Source organism: Dermacentor andersoni, chromosome 2 (assembly GCF_023375885.2).
Source record: "Dermacentor andersoni chromosome 2, qqDerAnde1_hic_scaffold, whole genome shotgun sequence".
Taxonomy (NCBI): domain Eukaryota; kingdom Metazoa; phylum Arthropoda; class Arachnida; order Ixodida; family Ixodidae; genus Dermacentor; species Dermacentor andersoni.
In genome coordinates, this window is record NC_092815.1 from 178233918 (window position 1) to 178245543 (window position 11626).

General features: G+C 42.3%; 1 long non-coding RNA gene across 1 annotated transcript; it reads left to right on the top strand.

Moving 5' to 3' along the window:
- Positions 1-9179: 9179 nt before the first annotated feature.
- Positions 9180-10780, top strand: LOC129380160 (uncharacterized). The gene is made up of 3 exons (XR_011892608.1): positions 9180-9252; positions 10509-10617; positions 10682-10780. It is a non-coding gene; the product is annotated as an uncharacterized lncRNA (long non-coding RNA).
- The last annotated feature ends 846 nt before the right edge of the window (positions 10781-11626 follow it).

Sequence of the window (11626 nt, forward strand, 5' to 3'; positions counted from 1 at the left end):
CATTAATCTTTAAACAGATCTTTTTTTCTGAATAGGCGGAGACTGCCGTTCCGAAAGGAATAAAAGATGGCTGCCCGCCCACCACTCTGGCACTGGCTACTCGGAGCTGCCGAGGAGCATTTATTTATTTGCGTAGAATAATATTTTTTGCGTGGTAGTACAACGTTATTGAGCCGTCTCGGAACCTATGCGGCATCGCTCTGCCAACTCTTCTGTGCTGAAGTTCCGTTCTCGCGGCATCTTTAACCTTCCGTTACACGCCGCAGCCATTTAGGGCCAGTCACCGCCAGTTAAGTAAGGGGAAGCGGACCAATTGCAAACGCCGGCCCCACCCTCCTTATTCAGTTCTTCGCTAGGCTCACGCGGCCCAATGAAATGGTCTCCAGTTGAGCGTGCTCCTCGCCCCTTGTCAGCCAATTAGATGTGAAAAACAGCTCCGTGTAGGCAATATAAACGAGGGGAGCGTTTGACTGGGCTGCGCAGACAGCGTACGTCGCACTTGCTAGTAGTCAGCAACTCCGGTTAACATAAGGCTCCGCATGATTTGGGTTCGCCCACGCTTGTGTGTGTGTGTGTGTGTGTGTGTGTGTGTGTGTGTGTGTGTGTGTGTGTGTGTGTGTGTGTGTGTGTGTGTGTGTGTGTGTGTGTGTGTGTGTGTGTGTGTGTGTGTGTGTGTGTGTGTGTGTGTGTGTGTGTGTGTGTGTGTGTGCGTGCGTGCGTGCGTGCGTGCGTGCGTGCGTGCGTGCGTGCGTGCGTGTGCGTGTGTGTGTGTGTGTGTGTGTGTGTGTGCGTGTGTGTGCGTGTGCGTGTGTGTGCGTGTGTGTGTGTGTGTGTGTGTGTGTGTGTGTGTGTGTATGTGCGCGCGCGCGCGCGCGTGCTCGTGTTCCGATTTTTTATGCACTCACACACAGCTTCACTGTATGTAGAGTAGGTAGGTTCATGTGCCACCCAGAAATGCGTGACCGGAGGTGGGATTGAATCTCTGTCTGAGCGAACGGCATCGCGATGCTCTAACCTTGCGATTGTGTCCTATATGGAACCTACTGAGATACTGACTTAACCTTTGAAGCATGGGCCGCTGTTAGGGCGCATGCTAAAATTGCAGGCATATTTCTCTCATGCATCCCCGGCATCCACGGCAGCGCTGCCCGCCTGAAGGCATAGATCCACTGAAGGCGGGCAAATACGTGTGAAAAAAAGAAAGGATTACGTGTTAACAATTGCGCCAGTGCCAACACCAGCAGCTAAGTGAAATATGTTTCGCTCGTAAAGAATGCATCCGGTACGCTAGAACGTCCGAGCACCCGTGTAACGCGATGATGAGAAAAAAGAATGATAAAGCACCATCGAACAAATTCATTTACACAGACCCTGAGCCACAGCTATAGACTCATTTAACAAGCTTGAAAAATGCACGATTAACCATATGGCATATTTTATAATGAATACAAGGTTACCAGGGAAACGAACCTATCTGCATTCATTCCTGGCCCACGGAGTGATAACGAAGAGGCTGTATTTTGCGGGGTGCCAAGAAAGCATGCGAAGAAAGTATTCACGTTCGTAGGCGTGTACTCAGTGCCTCAGTCTTAGCCTTAGGCAGATAACAAAAAAGAAGTGATAAATATATCTTTGTTTGTTGAATAAGTTTATGAGCTCATTGCGCAAACAAACAAGCGTATGAAAACTACGTAGCTGGCGAATAAATATGTTTACCTGTTCTTAGGCGTTCAAGGTCTTTGAAACCTCCAGCCAGGAATTGGCGGACATTATCGGGAAGCAAAGTGCTGTCGACAAATCAGTGGACGCAATGCTGCTGTTGCGGCGATACGCCTTGGACACGATTCTCAAGGCCGGCTTCGGCGTCGACATGGGCGTGCAGAAAGCCGAACCAGGTGGATTTTGGGACAAGCTCGCCATTGAAAGTTCCCGGCTGTTGGATTCACTCGGACTGCGAGGAATCACGCTAATAGCAAGTACGACAAATTCTTTTACAACATATCAAATCAAATCTTTATATTCCATCAGGTGCTACAGATGGAGGGGCTACGGAAAAAAAGCTGCCACTTGGCGGCTTGACGAGTCCGCAGACCCATGTATAAGGCAGCGTCTAGACAGCACCAGAGCATAAACAAGCGATAAACAAATCAGGACACTTGATCAAAGCAAAATAAAAGAAAAAGTCCTGAGCCAGATCAATCAAACACAGTCAACACAAACGAATGAACAAGCGATAAGCATATCAAGACACTTAATAAATGCAGAAGAAAAGAAAAAGTATTGAGCTGGATACAACAAACACCAGAATAGATCAAATCACGTTAGTCAATGAGCAAACAGGTCTCTAAGTGTAACAGTGGAACAACTAAATAAATCAAAATTCAGTGACTGATAATAGTTTAAAAGAGATGGCAGACAAAAACACAAACGCTCCACACCAGAATTCAAGTGTGGTACAGCAACCTTCCAGATTTCTCCACGTCTAGTATTATAACATTTCTCATTTCTTTCTAAATGTGCCAAGGCATCGAGGCTATGAATATTTTTTCCCCTTCATATTTAAACCGAGCACTCAAACGTTAGCGGTATAGCTTGTGAGCTGTAATAACATGTGCCCTGTGAAAGAATTCTGCAGTGGATGTATTATAACGCGCATTGTACACGTGGCGTAGATACCATTTTTGCATATGGAATATTTTTTGTGTGTTAGAGAAAGTAGTTGTGCCCCAGACAAGTTGGCAGTAGTTGACGTGTGGATAGAAAAGAGAATTATAGACCAATATCTTTGTTTTAGTAGAAAGCATGTACCGGAGACAATCGACTACACCGGTTATTCGAGCAAGTTTGGCTAATACAAAATTCACATGCGATTCCCAGGACAGATTGGCAGTAAATATAACACCTATACATTTAAACTGGTCAACAATGTCAACAGGATGAGAGTTTAAAACAATATCGGCATGAGGAGGCACAGGTTTATTTTTCGGCCGGAAGACAGCTGCTTTTGTTTTATTTTCGTTAATCTTCATGTAATTGGATAAGGACCATTGCTGCAGTTTGACTATGGTATCATTGCAATCAGTGATAAGTTTATCAATGTTATTACCAGAAAAAAATATGCTGGTATCATCTGCATATATATTAACTTTGGCGTTCTGATTAATGTTAACAATGTCATTTATATACAGGTTAAATAGCAAGGGGCCCAATATGCTGCCTTGTGGAACACCACAAGGCAGTGGTGCTCTTCTTTAGAATATGCAAATTCTTTAGAATATACAAACCCGCCATGAAAAAAATCAAACTCTTTTGTACGATGCATTTTCTCGCCAAGCCTGCAACTGAACAGCTTTTCGAGTCAGTGCCCCGAATTTCACACTCTAGCTTCCAAAAGTGGGTTTCTGCAGTAAATTCCGATAATTCGTGGTCTTGTATCTCCAACGAATAGATCTGAAGTAGTGCCTATATGCAAGATTAAAGTTCTGTACGAGTACCAGAACATGACCTTTTGTATTTCTTTTTGTAAATCTATATAGCCACGATTTTGATGGCACTTTCGTTATCGTGGTCTAACGGTATCACGAAGCGAATATCAACTAAATCCCTTGTTCACCCTCTTTACAGACACAAATGTGTTCAAACATTCTTGTTTTTCGCCCGTTTTCAGAACAGTCTTTTCAAAATACGAAGCCCCAAAACTTTGTTTTCACTTTATTTGGTGGTCTTCAAGAATTGTAGTGTATGATTGATGCAGCAGTAAAGAAATGAACCTCATATCTGTAAGTACAGTACGCCGGACAACCTGCTTTCCGTTATTCAGATTGTCTGCCAGAACTTCTGCCCGTTTTTATGTTGCTGACGAGAATTACTGCATGGTGCTTGGATAAGTTCACCGCGTTAGTCCAGGACCTGGTGAAACCAATCATTGAGCGGCGCCGGGAGATGAAGTCGGTGAGAAAGCCCTTTATTTTATCAATTTCTTGTTCGCTTAATGTGGCTGAAAGTTTGCCAATAAATAAGAATCGTGGTCGTTCTGAGGCGCGATTGGTTAGCTATTGTTGGTGGTCGCTATGACAGCAATTATTGAGGGCATAGTTAGCTCTAATAGAAATCAGTTTATGACTCAATATTTTATTGTCGCGCAGAAATACCAAGAAGGTGAGAGGCTATACACAAATGTACCATGTGTCCCACGTTACTTGTGCCAAAATGTAAAAATATGCAAATGATACGCAGCTGCACAGACCCAAGGTAATGTGGTTTGCCGTCGCTTGGAGCAAGGCAGACTACTGTTCGTAAGTTCCCCTACTTGCTTAATTACTTATTGTTATTTAATGAACTTCTAAAATATTATATTCAGCGCTAAAATTGACGATGAGAAAATTATAGACCACCCAGGAAAATTCCCGATCCAGTTGTCTATTACTCAATACGTGCTACATATTTTTTTCCCAAGTTTGCAGCAAGAAACCCGCGACACACACGCGTACACACACAAACAAAAACTAATAGTCGCAATAAAAGAAATTTTCGGGCTTCCTCAAAGCGACAGCAAATAACATTGCCTTGATTCTGCTCCCCTACGTGGCATTTACATATTCCTAAATTTTGGCACATGTTACTTGCGACAAGTGGTATTTGCACGCAGGTACGTACAGCTGGTTAAAATGCAACGGTCAGGGCTAGCTCAAAAATTGTCCTCGTCTTTTGTTCGCCACACTTCTAGATTTGTGGCTACGGCGAGGACAAAATCTTGTCGGTAAGGGTAGAAGTTACGGTTCTGTAGATCGCGTTCTTGGTGAAAATGGGTTGCTGAGGAGGGACCAAAGAACCGAGGCGTGGAGCGAAATGCCTCGGTGGTATACTGCTCGTGGACGCGAGTGAAGACAAGCACAATGTTATATGGCGTGCCCCAGCTAACGTTATCCAAGCTGCTCAACGAGGAAAAAAAAATACGCGATGCAAGATGCGATTTTAGGGCCTGCGGTGTTCGATCGTTGGACCTCTCAAGACCGAATATAGTATATCCGATATAGTACATCCTTCTGTGACCGTTCAAATAGGTTAGGTTAGAAGCGCAATATTTAATATATGTGAAAAGCATCCCAAATAACCATCAATAGAAACAGTTGTGAAGATGCGTTCTAAAAATTCTGCTATCTTTTTTTTTTTGCCCTTATATTAAAATGTTAACAGGGGGTTTGGCTGTTCACGATCTATCCACTGCTTTCATTCAATGCATCGTCTTTATATACCTAGCTTTACATACATGCACATATCGCGTAAGGCTTTTTCTTGTCACATTTTAGTTTTGCATTTAAAGAAGCGAAACTATTTCCTTTTCGTTTCGTTCCAAATAAAAAGATACATACAAGAGATACAGCCGTCGCTGCTGAGCAAGAATTATTTTTTTTCTATTACTTCCAGAAACGCAGTAAAGGCGGTTGTTTTCACATGGACCACCAAAAAACATACGTGTGCATACATGCTCGAACATTCGCAATTGTGTAAGAGTTTCATCGCTTTTGCCATTTGCATAAATTCTTTAGTATGCTGCTTACGAAGCTGAATATTTCAGTTCATATTTCTTCAGCAATCCATTTCGATTCTGTAATCCCAGAAGCTATTTCGTGGCAGTAAGAACACCACGAAACAAGACATGTTACTCAGTGCGATAAGAAAGCTCTGCGAAAGCGCATCAGTTCTGTGCAAATATGCGACAGTAGTACAAAGAATTTGACGCCAGCATCTGGATCAGCAGAATTGATAAGGATGGAGGTGCAGCGATAAGCTCACGTTCGACAGCACCACGTTTCTATGTTGAGCTCTTTTTGGGTTGTAGTGGTATACAACTATCGCAATTATTCTCAGTTCGTGTCTAACTGCACATATGTCTAGCATACTATAGGCCACCCTGTATTAAGCATCAAATGCTTTTAGCTCCCGTTGTCGGCGACCTTCAAGTGACCTTGAGCCAAAAGCCAGAGCCGTTACCCGGGCACTCAAATGAGAACATCCGTGGCAGTTGCGAGAAAAGAACGAGATCATCCGGGCGACCAGTCAAAACTTAAGAAGCATTAGGTCGGGCGCTCCTATCGAAATACATGTAAAAGCAGAATTCGTTTTTCTCGTCAACCACTGCAGCAAATTTGACGATGTTTGTTGCATTTAAAAGAAAAACTTAATATCTAGTGACTGTTGTTTCGAATTTTTTATTTAGGTCACCAATTCTTCATTAAACATTGACAAGAATCGCAAAATATCAAAAAACGAAACTATCAAGTTTACAACTCTGTCACTCAGCAATGAAAAATAATATCACAATTAAATATATTGCATCCAATATTGCATCTAAAGAGGACAAAACTGATACGTAACACATTAATCTAAAAGAATTTAGTAATGTGGAGATACAGCCTTTGCACAACCCTTGTACACAACGTAACGAATTCACGTAAGAAATAAGTTGACATAGAGAATCTGTCTGCTTTGAATGATCGAATGGATGCAGCTCACGGAACCGCAGAGCTATTATTTGTAAACGTCGGGCTTCTATTTCTTTCGAACTTCCGCATTTTTGAAAATTCGTTTAACAAAATTCAGGCCCTAAATCTAAAATCCGTGACCAACAGTCAATATAATTTACCTTTATCGTTCAATTTCAACAAATTTCATTAAAATAGGTCCTGGGGTTATTTCATAAGACCGTTTTTGCGCTTCACATGCATTTGAATAGGCCGCGTCGGAGTCGGGCCCGAGCTAAAGCTTCCTCTTAAGAACAAAATGTGGTCGCTGGCCCCCAACCCTTCGCACAGGACGGCATTAGATACGCTAGTTACTTCCCAAAGAAGTCACACAAAAAATGTTTGTTAACATCATCACCCAAGCTGTAACTTCTAGTACGCTGATGTTTTATTTGTCACATCCGATAGCGACGTTCAAAAGGCAGATACAGGACACCATATACTTCATTGTCATCTTTTGGGGTTGAGAGAGGGTTGCCTGTGCTATTTTGAGTGCCAGTGGTCCCTGAGTTCTGCGGTGCGGGTTTTTGCGCCACCTCGAGAGATGGCGCCATGCTGCGTGGCACCCTCTTCTCGCCTAGCTGGGATGTGCGCTCTGTTTCCCTGTCATCTTTTGCTGCCTGTTGTGCCGCCTTCAACCGGTTTTCTTGTATCTGAGAAGGGTCCATATGGACCTGTGCACAGTATGGCGTGGTGCGGTGTGGTGTGGTAGGCCATTGCGAACAAGCACTACACCCATTTTAAGATTGTGGGTAGTATCATCTCCAACCAATCCTCTTGGCGTGTTTCCGTTTCATGCTTACATCTACTCTCGATTACGGGAGAGCCAGCAATTCTTAAAATTTTGTTTTCAGAGCAAAGCTGGCGACATCCTCCAGTTTCTCCTTAAGATCGAAGACGTGAATGCCGCTACAGGTATGTTTCTAGTTCTACCTAAATCGAGCTGCTTTAATTGCAGCATGCGCGACTTTTTTTCCTCAGGTAGTATCTCTTGTTGCTTTTTCTTTATAACGATGCTTTCCGTGTAAGGTATATATATTCGTTTACAAATTCCGGTTCAAGGCCACAATGACTCAACGACGTTCGGAACATTTCTTTAGACATGGGCCTGAAGTTTGTGTGGTGACTGAGTAAGATAGAAAGGAATTAACGCCGTGCCTAACCTTAAATAATAAATATAATTCAGTAAATTCTGTTTCTCTTTACAACGCGACAGTTTGTTTTAGACAAAATGTTCACTAGAAGGTAGTTGTCGTAACGAGAAAATATTATTTGATACCTTAGTCATTCAAAAGTTCTCTTTAGCGTTTACGTTAACCTAACCATACTAAATATTCCATGCTGGCAAACCTCGGGTAGCCCGCGCTAGTCGGTGAACATGTCGCAACAATATAAAGCTAGGTACCACGATTAACAACAGGACTCATACATTTATCGCAAATGGCACTCTGAGGTTATTCAGCAGCTTTTCATTTTTTCGTACTAGCCATCTGATGATCATGAAATGATAGAAAAGTAAACCACTGTGGGGTTGTCAAATGAAGTTTCTTCGTTTAATTCTTTTCTTTTGGAGAATACACAGAATTATAAAAGGTTAATCAGCACGCTTATGTTGCGTTCTTTGCAATTTCTTGACCTTTGGGGCCCTTTGAAACCGTGACTCCCGCGCAAGCTATTGAAGAGTGAGCGAAGTGTATTACTGTACTTATTATTAAGAAGCTGTAAATAATGATTTCGAACGATTTTTTATCACAAATTTCCCCAAGTGCTTTAAAGAAATCCAGCTGTCTCCGAAACCTAAATGGAAATATAATGTGCAATTATGTGCTTGCGGATTATATTCCTTGGATAATCTATCACCTTGCTCGGGGCAATTTCGTGCTCCCTCATAGACTTCTTTCCATTGGATACATTCGACTCCGACACTTACAACCGTCTTTTTAACTTTCGATTCCAACAATTCTCAAAGAACCACCAAAGAACATCGTCAAAGTCAGCGATAGCTCTCACATTGCTCCTGCTACGTTCGTCTCTTATGTGGAGAGGACGGGGCCTTGAGTGCATCTTCCTCATCGCTCTCCTTTTGCAATGTGCATGACATCATTGCCTGCTCCGACCAATCAGGTGGTTTCCTTTCTTTGTTCTTCACCTGCGCATGCCCGTTTACTCTCCACCTCCTACTCCTCCTCCGCATATGTGCTTCCCTCTTAACTTCTTCACACGCACCCACTTACAGCACCGTATTAGACCGCCGTCTGCCAACCAAGGAAACCTAAGGAAGTACCTAAAGAAACATATCCCTTGAATACAACATGTTTTGCTGTCGTATGACAGATCAACTCCTTGATCTAAACCATTTATTGTACTTTATAAAAAAAATATATTCAAGCAACTTGCACAACGAACTAAACATAAGTACAACAAAACAAGGGGTCGCTTAGTCACTGCATGGTTTTTTAGCTCCTTAGGCTCAACAATCATTGCAAAATTTCAGTTGTTTAGATATTATTTAACAACCTTGAAAATGATTTTAATACTTTTAGAGGATTAAAATATAATTTCTTCGAATATGGCGCATTTTTGCGCTGTCCGCACTAGGCCATCGTAAAAATTTCCCCGTGCAATATAAATCCTTGCATGTTATTATATTTTTTTCAGGCAATCAAGTTCACAACCGCCTATCTAGATTAGAGATATTGTTCAATGCGGTCGTTTACGTCTCTGCCGGGTAAGTAGCTTTTTATTGCTGTAGCAATTACGTACATGAACACTTCAAGCCAATTTTCGCCGTCATCATGACTTCATTATGTCTCAGAATTATGCGAATGGCAGCCCACAAGCCAATGTCATGAAACAGACATATCAAAAGTGCAAAGCCACATCAGTGCTTAACCTGCAACCAAAGTAATTTTACTGGAGCGCCTCTTTACGGGCAGGTTAGTGGCGTTTGTGCGATGCCATTTAACACGGCGTGTTAAAAGCTTTTCAGCATGCAAGAGATTTTGACCCACGTGCGTATGTCGCGTACGTGTCAGGCGGAACTGCCTATATATATATATATATATATATATATATATATGTGTGTGTGTGTATATACATACATATATATAGAACACTGTCCACGAAGTTGAAACGCAACGTTAATGCTTCGCCCTTCGGGTGAAACTGCCATTTGTTTATTCATTACGCTGCCTAAACATTACGGCACATTTAGTTCCCCTCTGGTTAGCTCAGATAATCTAGACCGGTTGCCCCGGAAACGCAGTGGTCCCGGGTTCGAGTCCCGGACCACAACGCATTTTTCTTGAACTGCGAGGCTTTATTTTTTTTTTCCGAGGAATCCGTATCTCTTTCCTTTGAAGCAATTGCTACGATTGGGTGGATGCCTTATTTTGCCTTAATTAGCAACATAAATATTCACGCACAATGCCGACAATCCGCAGCTCTTTGTCAAAAACAGATATCAAACTCCTGTGAACTGCTTATGTTAGAGCACCCCCAGTCGAAGAATTTGATATATGAGTTTGGGAACTTACGTCGAATTTTTCCATTATGTAGGAATGTTTTGCAAAAGTAGTTCTTACAATTAGGCGATATATTCCAGAGCGATGCATAAGCATAATCCGTCAATTTTGTCCGCTTTAGGTTTTTCGATAGGCACAGCTTATAGAATTGTGGCGCCACAAACTCGCATGAATCTCTCAATAAAGTTATTAGACTGACTGAACATCTCTTGTTGCTGCGAGATTGCGTGATAAACTTCACGTGTCATATGTCTATCTTGCAATTTTTAACAAGTTTTCAAAAACATGATGGCCTTCTCAAACCACTTATTAGAACAGTTGGTAGGTTCTAACGTTTTCTTTTCATCAAAACTAACTTCGTTCCAGTCGGTGCAAATGCACAAAATAAACAATTTCTCCATTCTCATGTATTAAGATAAGAGTTCCCGTGCCAAAGCTTCCTCTTACCTGCAACTTTCAGGTTAGACAGCACGGTTCACGCAGTCGTCTGTGCTCTGTACTCCGTGGCCACGCATATGGACATTCAGGAAAGGCTGAGGAAAGAAATTCACGCCGCGCTCAAGGAGGAGGTAACGCGGATGGCGGTTCTCTTCCAAGGTGTCCGCGTCATCTCCGTGACTTGTATTCTTGCAGGGTCAGCTCACCTATCACGCTGTCGGACGAATGAAATACCTCGACATGGTGATCAAGGAATCCATGCGCCTGTATTCTCAAAACGTTGGGTAAGGGAAGATATCCCGCTTTGTTTGATGAAAAGCTCTGACGCGTGAACTATATTGTGGTGGACGTCCTACCCGCTGTAATAGCAAATGGAATTTGTACTGCATTTTAAGCTCACCTTCCCCTAACCTTAACACCAGGCTGAACGCAGAAATGTGGCATCGGGAACAAGCAACACAATTCGGCACTGCACATCACGCCATCAAAAAGAAGGTGCGCAGTGCAAATTAGATGAAGAGAAACGCAGAGTCGCTTCTCTTGGGCGACGCACTTGTAAGTTCCGAGTTGGTGGATTGATTCAATTATTGACTGATTTCATAATACTGGAAATTTCGCCAAATTCAGTGATCAGTTGTTCCGGTCCGCAAATTTTGATTGCCGAATTATCAAGCAGAAATGACACGTGGGCAGAAGAGCAAATCGAATAAACCCCACTCACACAATAAAGCAAGCATTGAGCTCACAAGGACATGTTGTATGTATAGGAACATTTCAAACCTTTTTACACGTGTAAGAATGTAATAGTTTGATTAGCCTTTTGAATATCTGTCTTTTAATTACCAGTGATTGCAAGACGTTGCCAATGCTTTCTACAAGTTCGCAAATAGGCATACGTGCAAAATTCACTCGTCACTGCAAGATACCACATAAACTGTACAGCTTAGCTTAGATCTAAACCCGCACAATTGTATCTTGTATGTTGGTTGTTGTTCTTGTTTCCTCGCACCAATTGGCTCTAGTAAACACAGTCACAAATGCCTGCATACCACATATTCTACGTTACACAAAATAAACTAAGTCCGTCGCGAAATATGGCTTAGTGATTCGCAAATTTACCCATTAGCGTAAATAGTTGTG